The sequence below is a fragment of the Rattus norvegicus genome, chromosome X (genome assembly GCF_021556685.1).
Source record: "Rattus norvegicus strain SHRSP/BbbUtx chromosome X, alternate assembly SHRSP_T2T, whole genome shotgun sequence".
Classification (NCBI taxonomy): Eukaryota; Metazoa; Chordata; class Mammalia; order Rodentia; family Muridae; genus Rattus; species Rattus norvegicus.
Window position 1 is genome coordinate 116,151,573 of NC_141554.1, and position 18,428 is coordinate 116,170,000.

Here is an 18,428-nt window from a genome sequence, read left to right on the forward strand (position 1 = left end):
AGCTCAAACAACAATATCTGTGAGATTTCAGTAAGATCACATGCCTGTACTCCCCTGCCTCTCTACCCATAAAGTAAAAATAACAATTGTACCTAGCCCAAAAAGATGATGGAGAGACTTCAATCAAATCAGTAAGTCAATTGGCAAGAAGGATGGTACTTATGAAAGAGTTACAGTTTGTTACACATTAAGACCTTGACAAGAATTATCTCATCTATGCATTCCTACTATTATGATCTCCATAACATGGAGGAAATGTTCAGAATGAGTACCTTTCCCAAAACAATTTCTAATAATTGGAAGGGGTAAAACATAACTCTAAACTGGTATGACTCTAAGGACCACAATTAACCATCATACTTTTCCCCCTCTGCATGATAAAGCATGAGACAAAAAATATATTGTTATATTCACCTAGTGTTTTATATTCATGAATGCATATAAATTTGCCTGCTATTTACACAATCTATCCAGTTACAGCATCTAAATGAAAACCAGAAGATTGTAACCAACACATACACACACAAATACAGACACAAGCCTAGAAACCTCAGCAGCCCAATGTTGCTAGTCCAGATCCTGGCATCGGCTTTGAGAGCTATTGTGCTCTCAATAATGCCCTTCCCATTGTCACTGCGAAACACTGTAATAAGACTATCCATTGAAACATATACTGACACAAAGCACTCGGGGACAGCATTGGCCTGGAAGAAGAAGTGGGCAAAGCACCTTTCCCCATTAACACATTCAGCGTCTGCTGCTCTGTTCTGCAGCTGTGCTGCAGTCACTCAGACAAAGGGCTCGCTGCAAAATTGGTTACATCATCAGCTTCAGTACTGACAGTCTTGCCAGGAGCAGCATGATTAACATCTCCACAGAACCAGAGAATGGACAGGACTGGGACTCACTTAGGCTACATTATGCTACTAGTCTGCTTAATGAATATCCTATTAAGTCGGACAATTATCCATATTCTGTTTGAGGTGCCTGTTTATGCACATCGGAGGCCATTTCTTGCTAAGCAAGGCAGCATCATATCACTCAGTGTCCCCTAATGGCTCATTCAGTCTATCAGTCTGCCATCACAGGTTGAATGATGTTACTTGGTTGGCATGAGAAAGAGAATGGCATGTTCTGGGAAGGATGGTAAATGAATACCTAGTAGGAAACTCAAAAGCTGAGCCACAACGTCTTTCATCACCACCACCCACCCACCAGTGGTTGGTAAATCAGTTTTAAAGTTTTGGACTCTCAGTTATGCAAGCAAGCAGCAAAAAGTGTGGCAAGAATAAATGGGAGTACCAAACCTTTTAGTTTGTTGGATCCTCTGAATTTTCAGGGTTCTTTCTTTCTTTCTTTCTTTCTTTCTTGCTTCATTTTCTTTTTTGTCATTGGATATTTTTGTTTACATTTCAAATGTTATCCCTTTTCCCCCATTCAACCATGCACTTCTTCCTGCCTCCCTGCCATGACATTCCCCTACACTGGGTTGGGGTGGGGGGTCCAGCCTTGGCAGGACCAAGGACTTTTCCTCTTCAGGGTTCTTTCAATCATCCAAAGGATTATTGCATATCCTTCTATTCATGATGAGAAATAAATGACAATTTAGCAAACTGGGTGCCCAAGGTTATGATGAAGTCAGCAATCAAAGAGAAATGCTGATAACCCAGTACAATGAAATTTACTGACTTCTTAGGAGGTCAGTATTTCGGAATCATAGAAACCACAGAGTTATTGTCTAACAGGCAAAATCACTGCTATGTTTTATATTTTCCACTACTATATTTGTTGTCCAAACACAGCAAACTGGCCTCTCCATCATTAGCCTTCTAGCAAAGGAGTTGATTAGTCCATCCAGATCTAAAACTGGGCAAAAGAGGGATCAAGGATAAGTCACAAAAAATCCCTTCCCTGGTTTGTGATTCTACAGATAAAAAATATTTATGTAAATATTTATTAAAAATGAGCAGCCTAGAGTTTTATGACATTTTGCCTGTATTATACATTGTTTCAAGCTATAAAAATCACGTATTTTAGGGTTGGCTTTGGTCTTCATTCAGTGTTATTCATACATAAAATTCATCCTTGCATTACTGTCTACTCCAGGAATAATTGTGTTTCTGGGACATATCTGCCAGATATACTAAGAACTAACATTAGGCAGAATCATCCCCTGGCCAAGAAAAAATCCTGATTTACAATTCATAATGAAGATGAAGTCTTCCTAGAAGTAAAATATTTGCCATTAAGACTGATAGCCTTCTTATTTTTTAGTATCTGCTATATACTAAGTAATTTACAGCAATGTTATATGATTATCATAAGAGTCCTGTGAATTAGGAATTATTTCTGGCATGTAATGACTACTAAACTGTACCCACTCAGCATTACTGCACCTAATTTACAGATAGTAATACTGAGGCTCTAAAAGACTTAGTAATGTATTTAGGGTCACAATACATGCTTAAATATAATACGGCAAACTGGTTAGTAGCTGGACTCCTTCGACATTTTTCTGTCATCCTTAGGTCAAGTTCTGACATAATAACAGTTCCTACGGAATTGCTGGCAACGAGTCCAACTTCCACCAAATGACTCTGGGGCTGAGATCTAGTAACACTAGCCTTTTGTTTTTCTTCTTTTAAAGTTATTTATTTATTTATTTATTTATTTATTTATTTATTTTTACACTCCAGATTTTATTCCCCTCCTGGTCCCCCACCCCCCGACTATTCCACATCCCATACCTCCTCCCTGCCAATCCTGTCTCCACAAGGATGTCTCCACCCCACCCGCCCCACCAGACCTCTAAACTTCCTTGGGCCTCCAGTCTCTTGAGGGTTAGGTGCATCTTCTCTGACTGAACCCAGACCTGGGAGTCCTCTGCTGTATATGTGTCGGGGGCTGCATCTCAGCCGGTGTATGCTGCCTGTTTGGTGATCCAGTGTCTGAGAGATCTTAGGGGACCAATTATTCAAGTCTACTATGATGGTGTGTGCTTAGAATGCCAGGGATTGGGAGACTAAGGAGAATTCTCATGAGCCTAAGGCCATACAAGGTTATATAGTGAGTTCCAGGTCATCAGATTCAAATTCAAATAAATGGATATAACCTGGGTAGTATCTGAACAATGCACATATATGTATGAATATTTATGTAAAAGCTTGCTGCTAAGAATAGTACCCTTTGTATGCTATTTTGCACCTCTCCACAAACCTCTCATTATTTCACAATAAAGAGATTTTTGTGCTTGATAAGACAACTAGTGAATTCTACTCTAGGCTTATGGTTTTTGCAATACTCCTTTCATATTCATTCACATTGACAATAAAGTATTTGGAAGATTATCCCAAGCTCTTAGGTAAATACACACTTTATATCAAATCCTCTGTGTTAGGATAAAATACAGTTACTCAAGCTATGAGTACTATTTCCCTGCTATTCCACTAGAAAAACTTTGAAGGAAAGCACTAGTCTATATTTAAAAAAGCATAATTACTCTGATCATCTTGGCTAAGTGTCATGATTTCATTGCCAAATCATTAGGTTGCCTCAATTGGGAAACGAACAGGAAAAAGGCACACTACTGCCCAGCATCTCTTCCTTCGTCTATGTGTATTTCTCACAAAGATTCCTGTGGTTAAACCACATTCAGCACCATGGACAACACACTGGGTGCCAGCTACCATGGTAAGCAGGCTAGTGGTGGTCATTAGCTCCATGAGCTGCCCCTTTTGAATCAGCTTCCCTTCCTTTTATAATAAGATATTTATAAGCACAGTTGGGGATATTTTTATATAGAATTATAGGAAGAATCAAGATTGAGGAAGGGAAAGTACTTTTAAAGAAAAAAAAACAGAAGCAAAGTCAGCTATAGGTCAAATCAACTTAAGCTTAGCTGACATGTGTATCCTTAGCCAATTCTTCCTATATACTAGCATTCTCATTAAAGCCCATCTTTTGTCTGTTAGCAGTATGAAACATGCACGTAGCAGTCAGAAGACTTGCTGATCCCTGCAGAAGCCTTCACACTGGCCTTCTGGAAGAATAAGTCTTAGAAGACATTGCCAAAAGTGCCTAAGCAAAACAGTGAATATCAAAAAATAAGAAAAGCTATGGAAGAAATGAACTTATAATAGAAATTTCTGTGCTGGAGCATAAAGGCTACCCTCCAAACTAATTTAGAACAAATTTCTGAGAATGGGAATAAGAAAGTAAAGACCAAAAAACAAAAAACAACAACAAAAAAACAAAAACAAACAAACAAAAACAAACAAACAAACAAACAAACAAAAAACAAGCACCAGGGCTTGCCATTCCTGAGCACAATGTGAGCATGAAAGTGGTCCTCCATGGTCCTCTCACTCAGTGGCTCTCAAATGTTATTGTTTCCAATCACCACCAGGATGGTTATGAAAAAAATAGACTATATGGTCTAGCACCTAATTTCTCACACCAAAAATCTAATTTTTATTCTTCTAATATTCCACAGTTATAACAAATCCCCAGCTTTGCCCCTGCAACTGATGGAAGGGGAACCACAACAGAGAAACCACTCTTCCAACCCTTTTATGGATTAGGAAAAGCAACTGAGCCCTACGGGACCAATGATCTGTTTAAGGTCATCGTCTGATTGAGCCCATCCATCAAGTCCTATAATTCCTGCTTCCTGATTTGTAATCATGTGTTTCTCATGGTGGACCACATTTCAGTTTAATCACTTGACTCCTATATGATGAATAACTAAATGAAAGGAAACTAAGAGTACTTAAAACTGGATTTTGCCTTTTCTTTATGTGGCTCTATTAAAAGAAAAAATCCTTTGGCTTCATCCTACAGCTTTTGGAAGTACAAGACAATGAATTGAGGGACTCTCATAGGCTCTGCAAGCAATCTACCAGCAAACTACAGCTACAACCCTTGACTTCCACCGCACTAGTCTAGACAACCCTAGACTCATCACTTTCTTCACCTTTATTATTTTTGCATCAATTCCGTACAACCTTCCTGCCAAATTTATTTTGTACAGGTTACGGTTGACACATTATCAAATAAAAAACAAAATGCCATTTAACTCGAAGGTCTTACTGTTTCTATAAAGCTAAGTTTTGAGACAATATCTCAGTGTGCAGCACAAACTGGGCTCCTAACTCAGTAATGTCTTTGCCTCCCCCTTGAAAGACCTGGCATTTATAGGTGTATGCCACCACACAAAGCTAGAATGTAAGTGTCTGAGGGCATCTGCATCATTTAAGTGTGCAACTCAAATGCTAAAGAAATGATCAATTCATTACAAAGGAAGTCAACTCAGCTAGGCAGGCAGTCAAAGGTTAAAAAACACCTGACCTCTCCACCTTCACTTTCAGCCTGCTCAGCTTGTTTGGGCTGTGTTGAGCCAGAGTAGAAAGGCTGTGATTTGAAGATCAGGGGAAAAATAAAAAGGACAGCAGCACCACCACCAGCAGCTGAACGGGCACTCTCTAGCAGTTTTCATTTCTATGAAAAGTTTGATTCTGGTTTCATGCCCTGTGATTAACCAAAACAAGAGGAAGACAAATAAAAATTCTGTACAGCTGTTTCACACTGACAGCCCTGACCTTCCCAGCTGAGGGTTCTTTGTGCTGAGAAATTGTTTCCTAGCAACCAGGCCTCGCAGCTGCCAGACTCCAAACACTGAAAGCATGACTTATAGAAAGGAAGCCAGGAGAAAAAGGGTGGGGTGGAGCCTGCATCAATCTGAGCTTTGTCTTGGGGTCTAATACTATGCTAGAGTGGGAGAAGATAAGCCCCTTCCTGTTGTGAATCAATGCCAAATCAGGCTGCTTGGGTTCAGCTCTCCGTCACCTCCACCTGCTCTAGCAATCACCCCTAGGTATGAAAATGAGGGGGTTAGCGAGGGTGGGTGGGAGGAAAGATGTTTCCCAATAATATCAAATACTGTGCGCTGAACATGGCTTTTATTCTATAACAATGATGCACATCTACCATATTTGATGATTGGACCCTTCCTCTCTTCCCATGTCCTCTCCTCCCATACCCTCCTCTCGTCTTCCTTCTCCTCCCCTCTCCTCCTCTCCTGTCCTCCCACCTGCCACCCTCTGCCTGTTTTTGCTTTCTACTCCCTTCCTCTTTCTCCTATTACCCTCTCACCTCCTTTTAACACGCACACACACACACACACACACACACACACACACACACACACGGCTATAGAAACTAACACAAAACAGCCTACAAGTACTTGTCTTACTCAGAACAACTTGAAATCTTGCTCTACTTACATATTACATTAAGGATTGGGCAGCAGAAAAGGGCAGAGCTGCGAGAACATTAGGGCACAGGATGAAATGTTGAGACTATGTACAGTAACTGTGCTAATCTAAGCGAGCCTAAAAGACCAGTAATAAAGACGAAACAGTAGCCTGCAGTTCAAGCAGGGGTCAAGGAATCAATCAACTTCTAACTAAAAAGATATTGGATATACAAAACTCTAATTTAATTGATCTTAGAAGAAGCCCATCTTCTCATTTTTGTGCACATATGATAGGGTTTTGCTCTATGTCCCAAGGTGTCCTTGAGCCCTATCTGAGAGCAACCAGAGTACTGAGATTCTGCAATCCCACTATGTAGATACTACGGTGCCCATAATCTGGCTTTGAAAAACATCTCACTGTTTAGAACATTTGGCCAGTGTTTAAATCTCTAAATGCTGAAATCAAAAGGTTAGCTCACTGGATTTCAAACCTTAGCACTTAAATGAATTCACCTAATAAATATGTAAAGTCCTGAGTCCCACATTGTAAGGAGCAAGTTAAGTGTCAAGTGAGTGTGTGTTGTTGACTTGAGCATGGCCATGTAAAGAATGCAGGCCTTAGCCTCATGGATGTGCAATGACCCCCTAGGTGTGGCTCAAGGGGATGATGGGGAAGCCTTCTTCTGATCTGAGCGAATGCTGACAGTGTGTGCAAAAAACTGTCCACTTTAGCTTTCTTCCCCCAGATATTTATGACTGCTCCTCTCCAGAGCTTGCTCCTTGTTCAGCTGTCTACCTTCTCGTTTATCTGCATGAAATAACCCGGCCCCTCCATGGTTAACACACTGAACTTCCAGGGTGCTATGGCCTCTCCATCTGAGAGTCCTGACCACCCAACCCCATCTTTTCTATAAGTGTAGCTGCCATTTCTTCATGTTCTCATCACCCCCAGTCAAGGTTTCAGGACAAGCCATGGAAAGATGCCGCACTCAAATCTAACTCAGCAGGGCTGGGGGAAAATCCAATATTTTTATTTGGTTTGGTTTTTTTGTTTGTTTGTTTGTTTTTACACAGGGTCTCCTTATGGTCTAGACTGGTTGGGAATGCTTTACATAGACCAAGCTAGCGTTGAAGGCACAGAGATGTGCCTGCCTCTTGCCTGCTTCTGCTTCTTCACTGCTGAAATTAAAGACGTGCACTACCACGCCTGGCCCTAGAGTCCATTTTTAACTCACATTTTCAGTAAGATTCCCATGTAGTTCCTGATATATGTTCAGGCACAATAGTACAAAATATTAGTCTATGCTTTTTCTTAACATAGATTCTCTTAACCCAATCAAATAATATTCTCCAAGTCACCAGCTAACTCCAAAATATCTGTTTTCATTTCCTGTTATGCCCAGTGTGTCCTGCTTTGTCCTTCTATTTTGAGTTTCAAGATTAGCTTATCCATTTCCAATACCAAGAAGCCAGTTAGTATTTTGTTAGCAATCTTTGAGTTGATAGATAAATTTGGGGAGTATCGTCACCTTAACATCACTGTAGATTCACATTGAAGCTTTTTATAACAACTCTCACGTTTTCACATTGTCAGTTAAATATATATATATATATATACATGAATATGAGCTATGATTTTATCCCTTTTGGAAAATCAATTTTAATTATCTGTGACTTAGTTAAAACTAGCTTGTTTATTTCCTGCCACTGATGTGGAATCTCATATTCTAAGAGATTAAATGGCTTCCTAATTGGTTGAACAGCAAAATAATTGAACTGCAGTGTAAGCCCTGGCTTTCTCACTCACACTCAAAAGTGTTTTCCCCGGCTCACCCTTTCTTTGTTCCCGAAAAGAGAGTGTTTCGTTGTGTGTATTGGTTTGCTTTAGCTTAGGTTTGAGCCTTCAGATGGGGTCTTATTATGTACGCACCCCAGGCTAGCGTTGCTTAATGGCTCGGGCAGACCTCAAACTCATTATCTAATTTCGTTCAACTAACTAATGTTGGATTTACAGGCATGGACCACAATGCACTATTAAAATAAAGATTTTATGGAAAAGTTGTTCTTGAAAAAATTCTGTTAGTTTTGTGCTTGGAATATAATTCCTTTTAACCTTTTAACTATATTCTAAGCCCTGTTAATAGTAACGTTGATGTCCTAATATTTTTAGCGCTATGGTTGTTTTTGCTGAAGTCAGTATGGTACAGATATTTGTGTAACAATGTTTTCCTGGGTCAGTAAACTTGGAGAACCTAAAAGTAACACATGAATTTGGATAGGGTATTATGCTATATGAGAGTCCCAGTGAATCGTCCTTATCAGAGGCACACATATCTTCTGGGAAAACTCTAAACAGAATTTGTGGTGCCGGAAAATTACCTGTGTATACTAGTATAGATGTTAGGAGTGTGTAGTAGGGAATGGAGAGGCTGGCATGGAATAATTCAGCATCACCCTCAAGCCTCAGGCAGGTAGCTAGTCATGGTCTATTTTATGAAGAAGATGACCTTTTCAGAACCTATTTTTATAGAAATCCTTTGCTTGGAAAAATAGTATTTTTTGAAGGAGTAATATTTTGTATGTTCAAAAAGAATGTGTTATTCTCTTGTGTTTACTTTTAAATGGGAAATGTGTGTAATAAGCCACAAGTCCTAGTAACTATGGCTGTCCAATGTGGAAATTTCTCAGCACCCACTTGCTCTGAAAATTAGGCTATGTGTCAAATACAAATCCAACAGAACCCAGGAGGCCTCCAGTTTTAGCCTGTATTGAAAGATATAGGTTCATATTTTTAATCCTCTCTAAAGGGCTTTGGATGATGCATGAATATTATTCTGATTTCTTAATGTAGCTCTCAAATGCAAGCCTTTGATTCTCGAAATATACATGTAATCCAACTGCCTGCACATAGTTGATAAGGTTTCTGATACACAGCAATTCAACACAGAGGAATTCAGCTATGCCTCTGTGACAGCTGCCGTGTGCCTTAACTCAAGCAGATGAACAGAAGCTGGCCAGGTTTAAGATGTTTCAAAAAGATTACAGCTTGTTTCACATCTGTGTTTGCAGGAACCAAATTAGCATGGGGGTAAACTTTGGAGATAGACTTTGCTCCATCAGTAAGCTTGCTATGGGAAAAGAACACTGACCGCAGGAGTCAAGAGATGTGAACTCAAGTTCTGGCTCTGTTGTGGGTCAGCTTTGTGATACTGGGTGGGGTGGTGTCATGAAATATCAGATTCTACATCTGGCAAATGGACAGGACTCTATTTACTCAACACCATTTGAGTTGCAGTGACAATCGATAGGGAATAAAAACGTAGGAAGTATAAGACGAGCAGAAAACCTGTTAACACTATTCGATCCCCTTCTTCCTTCCAGCTGTTATCAGTAGAATGCTTGCCAAAGCTCAAATACTACAGAGAAACCAGTATGTACTTCAGATGTCAGAGAAAGAAGCCAGCTTAATTAGTCCAAATCATAACCAACATTTACAACGTGCTTTATACCTTACAGATCGGTTTACACACATCATCTATAAGTTCAGCAGTACTCTAGGAGATCCTGTGGAGCAAAACTGGCTTCCTCAAAGGCAAAAGAGAGAGGTAGATTGTAGCTCACACATTTTAATATATTCCCAGCACCTAGTGAATCAAGAAACATCATGAAAGAAGGGAAACAGACATCAAGCCTCATCTTGCACTGTGTCATTTTGGCCTTAGGAAATCACACACAAAAAATGATCCAGTATTGTTGTTTGTGGTCCGGATATTCCTTCAGCCTCTCTCTCCCCGCCCCTCTCTCTCATCACCCTCAGCTCTCCCGGTCATCCATTCAACATGCAGTACACATTGAACTTATGGCAGTTTCTAGACAGGGCTCATGTTTTGAGGAAGCACTCACGATCAAGCGCAATGCCTATCTGCCCACTAGCTGTCTGGACACCTAAAATAGCAAATACTTTGTTCATGTTCTGTAGTTTTCCTCTTTACTATACCGTGAATGCCACAAGCCTGAGTATTTTTCCTCCTGCTGCCTGTATGTAGTAGAATAGTGCTGCGCTCAGCATGAAGAGCTGCCAGACGTGGTGCTCATTAATGACATCTACTATTGAGAAGGACATGAACAAATTGGGAAAATGGGGCATTTTGCTTATTCTTTAGCTAAAGATAATGAAAATTGATTGACTGTCAGAACTGTTACATGTATGAAGCTCTATCTAGACATTGCCAAGAGGTGCACTGAGCTAGACTGTTTGCTATTCCTCAAAATCCACGTTTTAGAATCACAGAACTTTAAGTGTTCAGGAAACCGAATGCATAGAATTATTCCACTGTGGGAGGAAGTTTGGGGGAGTCTATTTTATGGGCAAAACAGATGAAGATGAAGAGAGCGGCAGTGGTTTGGTCTATGTTGGTCCACCTTGTTGGTAGCAGAGCAGGAATCTTTAGGTTCCTCATCTAGAGCTTGTTCACTAAGGGTTTTGTTGTTCGTTTTTCACTTTCGAGACAGATTTTCGAGATTCTCTGGGTAACCCTGGCTGTCCTGGAACTCTCTTTGTAGACGAGGCAGACCTTGAACTCAGAGAATCTGTCTGGCTCTGCCTCTCAAGTGCTGAGATTAAAGGCATATACTACATTATCTGCTCAGAACTATCTATGAATTTAGACTCCAAACTGAAAGCTCTTCTCTGGGTCTCTAGCTTGCCTGCCGGTTCTACATATTTCAACTTTATTAGTCTCCCTAATCACATGAGCCAATTCCATAAAATAAAATATCTGTATTTCAAAATATCCTATGGATTCTTCTTTTCTACAGAACTCTGATCAGTGGAGAGTTAATATAATAAGCATGTTGGAGAGGAAGATTAAGTTCTGTGGCTCTGTGCTTAACAATAATGCATTGTAACAATTCCAAACTGGTAAAAGCAGACTTTGGGTAAATGCAGCACAAAGAAATCAGAACTGTTTCAGTTGATAGGAATAATAACCCCAATTTGATCACTGCACAATGTACACATATACCAAAATATATTTTCCATCATAAACATAGACAATAATGTATCAATAAACAATTTGGATTTTGCAGTGGTTCATGGTCTGTCATATTTTTAAAAATCATTTTCTTTTAGAATATAGCACTTGATGACCTCTAATCGACTCTATTTTGAACAATGGAAGATCAAGTTCTTCTATATTCCAAAGAGACATTTCTTAAAGACTGCAAACCCTGAACGACCTTAATTCTTTCTAATTATATTCAGTCTGATTACTCTCATTTTATATTCCTGCTAGATCTGCCTCCTGTATGAAGCCTTCCAGGGCCCATATCCTTTACACATATGCTGTATGTATTGTGTACACAAACCCAGCTACTCCATACCATTCTGTTCTATTTCATGCTGGGGTTTGACAAGGGCAAGGGCAATATGGAACAGATGCTGTCATTCTTGAAAGCCACATTCAGCTGGAGGGAATAGGAGCCTATTGATTTAAACAGATTTTTTGCTCTACAAGAAGGGAGGGGGATGATTGCTGTCTGACCTCGAGGTCTCCAACAAGGTCCCTGTAGAATAGCCTAAGTTGATACTACTCATTGAACTGAACCAGAGCCAGAGCTCTTAAGCTAGTTGAAGGTGGGTATATGAATTTTTTCTGCTAGGTTGTAGCAATTGCCTTTACAGTTCTGATTAAGGAAAATTTTAAATCAAATATGTCTATGTAGAATAAATTCCCATCAGAGAATCCCATTTTCCATATTAGTTCATCCCCAATTTAAATTCTTACTTACCATATTAGATCATCCCCAATCTCAACCTCCACATGGGGTTTATTGATAAATAAATAAAGCCAACAAACTCCTTATCAGTCAATAAAACAACAAGGTAGCATCCTGAACCACATGCCAGGCTGAGTGTCTACTGCTACGGAAATTTATGGTTGGGGTTGAGATAAAAGTATCTATATTAATTACCACTAAGTACAGACATGGGATAAAAATAACTCATCATCTTGTCTCTGGATAAACTGTAATAATCCATCTCATTGCTAATCCCCTTTCTTTCTACCTTCAGAGATTCCTTCCCCAGAGCTGCAGGCCAAATGACAGCAGCAATTCCAGCCTGGAAATGGATGGTGCCATCCATCAGCCCATGAAGAGTCTTGTGGAAGAAGCTGAGGAAGCAGATCTTTATTCCCTATCTTGAGTCAAACAAGCCATAGAGAAATGCCTACTAACAACAACATCTTACCGTGGTTTTTACACTGGACAGACTATATTAGAACTAGAGAACAAGAATCATTTTTCTTGGTAATTCTCAATCATCAAGTAGTAGATCCAAGAAGCTACCACTATTTTGGATTGATTTCTCAGGCCAGAATTCTCATTTTCTACTGTGCAAGTAGGTTCACAATATGAGTCTAGGCATCAGCTAGTCCAGAACTAGCTGGTCCAGAACTATCCATTAGGACAGGGGACATGGTGCTTGGACTCCACAATACTTTTGTGGGACAATAAAATACGTTCTTTTCAGAATAGAAACAGATGAAGACTAAGGATACAGCTCAGTTGGCAGAGCACTTTGACCCCAAATAGAACCTGAGTATATTGGCAAATAACAGTAATCTTAGCACTTGGGAAGTAGTCAGAAGGCTCATAAGTTCAAGGTTATCCTTAGCTATATAATGAGTTCAGTGGATTTTAGGCTACATGAGACATGGACTGCACATTTCAAAACCAAAGCATAAAAGAAATATAAATGAACTCTTAGGTTGAAGAAAAGTGTTTAAATGCATAATGTTAATATATTCCCCTTTATACGAAACACAATGGTAAGGTTTTTAATGAAGGAGAGAATTCACAAAAGAAAAAGTGCTTAGGACCAAGAAAAGCCACAGTGCATTTCCAAGTATATAGACTAGTGCAGAGGATCCAATATCTGAAGGATAGCTTGCCCACTCACACTTCTTTCATTCAGGACAATCTGGGAAAAGGCAAACATGAGTTCCCAGCAGGCAATAAGCCAAACACTCAAAACATTAAGCAAAGCAAGGGTGCACCCTCTTTGGGAAAAGTGAGAGGAAGTTCACCCATCAAGCTCTGGAGGCAAACATTTTAGCTTTTCAGTAAGTCTCTAATGTCTTAGGTAAAGAAGACCAGAACTGTCCAGACATACAAATGCTTATATTCAAGTTCATCAGATGAGGCAACCAATACTTAAAAGAAATGGCATACATGTGTGGATATAGACACTCATTGACTTCAGAAGGTAGTAATCTCTGGCCTCAAACCTTGTATTAAAATCAGGTAACCTTCTTGGGTAAATGTTTCAGACTTCTATGGTTTGGCAAACTGTTGTCACATGGAGAAAATTGGACTCGTGGCAATGCAAACTATGAGGTCTATTTAAATAATGCCACCTATGGAAGTTAACACTATCTGGCAAGCCCATTTGACTTGCCACAAGGGTGCTGGTCTGTATAGGACAGAATCTAATGTGGATGTACAAAACTTGGCAATTGCTCTTACTATATGTTTAATACTGTGCTTAGAAAGCCATACGTTGAGGCTCATGACCAAAGGATTTTCCTAACATCTTTGGATGTATATCGTCTAGAAAAACCACCCTCCTTCGTTCTGTCTCTATGATTCTAGAGGCTGTGTCAGAGATGGGTGCTCTCAAGCCATGTCTGGCCATGGGAGCGTAGGTGGTACCTCTTGTGATTATCAATGTTCTAGCTAAGAAAGCCTTCTTGTTCTGGTTCTTTAAACCCTGTCAAAATGCTGTGGTGCCTCTTTTCTTTCTATGTAATTATTTCCCTGAGCTTTTAAGGTTATTTTTTTTCAAGATGTTCTAATTAAAATGAAAATAAATACCTAAAGTAGAGGCCAGTGTTTGCCCACCTGCATTCTACCATATGGTCACCTATTTTTAACATTTTATGTTCAAATTAGTTTGAGGAAAACTGGCCTAAACAAAATCAAGCAGGTTTTTCTTGAAGATGTCTTTTTTGAATATTCAATGAAATAATATACTATGCAATGCTACCCCCATTTATTTGACTATAGAACATTCTCTTCAGCTACTGTTGCATATAATGTAATTTAGGAATTGTGCTCTAAATTGATTAGTGTTGATCTCGTGGTGGAAGTTGAATTGTTAGAGACTTACTAACTAAATCCCTGTGGTGAAATCAAGGTCCTGAGAAAATCAGAGCAAAGAAGAGTCTGATGCATCCAGGAGTATAAAAATATATTGAAAGTATAGACCAAGAACACTATTGGACTAAGGACTAGCATGGCCTGTTAAAGTGAATATATGGCGTAAGATATGCAGGAAAACTATGAAGCAGTGGACAAGTTTTAATGCATCTGGAGTATAAGATGTTGCCAGGAAACCGGGTTTCTTAGCTTACACTCTCATAGAATTGTGACTCTATCTCCCCAATTACCTTCTAAGCTTTCACTGAGCTCTCTGCTCAAGAGGGGAGTTTGGAGTCCTGTTAGCCACAATAATGACCATTCCAATTACCTGAATTTGATGGATGTGTAATTCGTACTGCATTTCAAAAATAAGCAATGTCAGATCAAGATGGCTGGCCAATCTTGACTTAAAAACTCTCCCCTTGGGCTCTCTTGATACATCTTCATATGGTTTCTCATGGTTCTCTGTAGTGGAGTAGGTCTTTCATCCATTCCTTTCATGCAAATCCAACACAGTGTCTTTGGCGTGGGTGCAACCTGTCATATACATTCTGGCTTGAACTCAACTACTTGCTTGATCTTAGCTACTGACTGTTTGTAGGCTACTTTTAAATGTGTATCCCCAGCCCCGACCCCCTCTCCTGAGATCCAGACCCATATATGTGGTGCTTGTAGAGTATTTATTTAGATGCATCAAGGCCCCAGAACTCAGTATACCTAAAGTCCAACTGATTGACATGGAACCATTGACCCTTTCTGAATGTTCCCACTCATATACCTTAGGGAGAAACAACTCATATACCTTAGGGAGAAACCTTAGAATCACTTCAATCTTCTTTCTCCTTCACCTATGATAAATAGAAGTCTAAGAATGATTGCCTCAATGATCCTTACCTTCGCATAACTTCCTTTCCTCAAATTATCTTTATGGTAAAATGTCATCATTTTGTGTGACATAAAGATTTTATGGTTTTATTAAGATCACTAATTAGTTGGCATTACATTAATCAAAGGGGAAATAGTATCAGGGAAGAAATTATTGAAATAAAAGTATAAAGATACTAAGAGTCGGTGGAACAAGTGGAACAACGTATTGAACGGACCCTTAGGCAAAGTAACAAAAAAAAAAAAGAGAGAGAAAAGAACCAAATTAATAAAAATCACAACAAATTGGAGAGTTCACAACAGATAACAATGAAATCTAGAAAATGATTAAGTCATACCTTTTTTTAAAATAGAAGTATTTTTCTATTGCATGTAATGTACCAAAACTATACCAAGAGGGAATAAACAATAGGAACATATCTATAATGAGCGACAAGATTGAGACAGCAATATGAAAAGCATATCCAATGTTAAAAATCAAATAAATGAACTCCAGCTCCAGATCTCAACATTCTAGACCTTTAAAAAAGAACAAAAAGGTTCAGGAGCCTTTACGTCTATTAGAAAAGGCAGGAATGGTACAGCTCTCTTTAGAAAGCTAGCATTACCTTTATACCAAAACCAGATTAAGATACAATAAAAAGTGTAAGCTAATCTCCTTGATAAACATAGACGTAAAATTTCTGCTTCTTTGTCTCCATAAGTGGTACTGGAAAAATCAGATATTCCTGTAAAGGAGACGTGGAGCACCAGACTTTAAATCTGAGGGGTCACGGTTTAAGTCCCTGTTCAGGCACTCGACTTTTTGAGAGAGACAGAGACAGAGACAGGGACAGAGACAGAGACAGAGAGAGACAGAGAGGAGAAGAAGGAGTGGAGGAGGAGGAAGAGGAGGAGGGAGAGGAGGAGGAGGAGGAAAAGAAAGAAAAGGAAAGGGCAAGTTAATGGGGTCAGGGTGCAGGTAGAGGTAGGGCTGATGAGATCAAACTGCAAAGTCATAAAGGTACAAATATGCCATTATGAAACACATTTCTGGTACAATAAATAATATCACCAATAGTTTTTTAAAAAAAAAAAAATAAAACACATAGCGCTGCCGTCAAGGATGCTAAGCACCCGCACCCATAAATCCTCCTCGTCCAGCACCCAGGTGCAATGATGCTGCCACAGTTCTAGCCCCTGTTCTCTTGCTTTTGTCTGCGAATCTCTCTCTTTCTGCTCTTTACATCAGCCTTACTGGGAAGAATGGGGCAACAAATAAATAATGCAAGTTTCAAAATTACCTTTTATCATGTCCCATCAGATAGCAAAAGGGATCGTAATATAACAGTTGTGCAAATACAATTTAGAGACCATCTTACAAAATGGCAGACCCACTAAGGTGGCCCTGCAGTGGTGGCACACTCCGTTAATCCCAGTACTCAGGAGGCAAAGACAGGAGGATCTCTGAGAGCTCAATGCCAGCTCAAGCTCCAGAACCAACCAGAGAGATCCCGTCTCGAAAAAACAAACCAACCAAACAAAAACCAAATCCTGAAGTTGAGAAAAGGAACATGACTGACCCTATGCCATGTAGTGGATAAAAAGCTAAAATTTGAGTCTTTGAATCCCTGTCTAAGCTTCTTTCCAATTAATGGAAGTCAGAAAGTGATTTGTCACTATGGGAGATTTGAGTATCAATTCAAATCTTTTGAGTTAACCAGTTGCTATCTCTAGACTGTCCATATAGCATCACCCATGTTTCTGTACTTACACACCATTATCCTATCCCGGTGTTTTGTAGCATTGTCCCTAAAGAAATTTTAACTGATGCTTGAAGACACTGAAGAGAGCTTTTCATTATTCATGGCCTGCAGAGGTGAAAACTCATCCATCATTGGACAGATAGAAGCTTACTTAAGAGTCATATGTTACCTTTTACACATTTTTAGGAACAGTCAAGGATGCCAAAGAATGATCAATCTTCATGCAACACTGGAAACCCATACTAAGAATAGGAGAGGGAAAGTACAGGAAAATTACCGATGCTTAATAAGGAATATGTGAATATCAATAAATTTATTTAGTGATGAACTCACTGAGTAGATGGAATGTTGAATTTTATCTTTTAATAGTGTGAATAGTGTGAGTGAATGTGTGTGTGAATTCTTGTAGTGTGTGTGTGTGTGTGTGTGTGTGTGTGAACTGTTGTATGTGTGAGAGCAGAGCTTGTGTGGTATGTTTGTATGTGAATACTTGTGATATGTGCATCTGAATGTTTGTGCTACATGTATGTGATGTGTGTGGCTTATGTGCCCATGTTTGTGTGGGGAACAGAAGAAGAAAATGGGTATCCTGCTCTACCACTCTCTGCCTATTCCCTTGAGACAGAGTCTCTCAGTAAAGCTGGACTATAACCCATGCTTCTAGGCACCTTGGGACACAGAAGGATGAGAAGTAGAAAGAAAACATAAATTTATCAAAATTGCTAAGTGTATAGCATGTAAGTGACTTTTCCTGAAACTTGAAATCCTGCAGCCTGCAATACATATCAGTAATTATGGGGAGGGGCATACTTCTGTATTTAAACACCCTTTAGTCATTTTGATATGGAGAAATAAAGTTTAGAAACTACAATTGTTCAGTCATCAGAGATATTTTAAGAGGTAGGATTATGGACTGAAGGTAATCCACACTTGTCTTCTAGATACATGACCACAATGATCTTTTGAGCCAATAGAATCAGCCACTGTTCCATTTCCCTTGGAACATTTTTGTTCTGTATTTTCAGATCTCTATGCTCAAGAGAATGGTGCATCTGTCTTCTGGAGACGCCTGGCTGCATTCTTTCTCAGATACTAATATAGGTTGCACTTCAGTAGAGTAACCAATGACATGAGGAACCTGATTTGGAGGAGAACAGATGGTAGCATCTTTCTTGGGCTAATTTTAGAATCCTGAAATAGTTCTTTTCTCACACAAACCATCCATGGAACCAAATTAAAAGAGCTATATCACATGGAAAATGGAAAGAAATTATATCTTAGCGTAAGGCAGAGACAATGTACCAGAACTTTCAGTGCTTTCCCCCCTTGTTTGCATCCTTTCA

At 39.4% G+C, this 18,428-nt stretch overlaps 1 protein-coding gene across 3 annotated transcripts in view; it reads right to left on the minus strand.

Moving 5' to 3' along the window:
- Nucleotides 1–18,428, minus strand: part of Dcx (doublecortin) — a 76,871-nt gene that overhangs the window by 47,839 nt on the left and 10,604 nt on the right.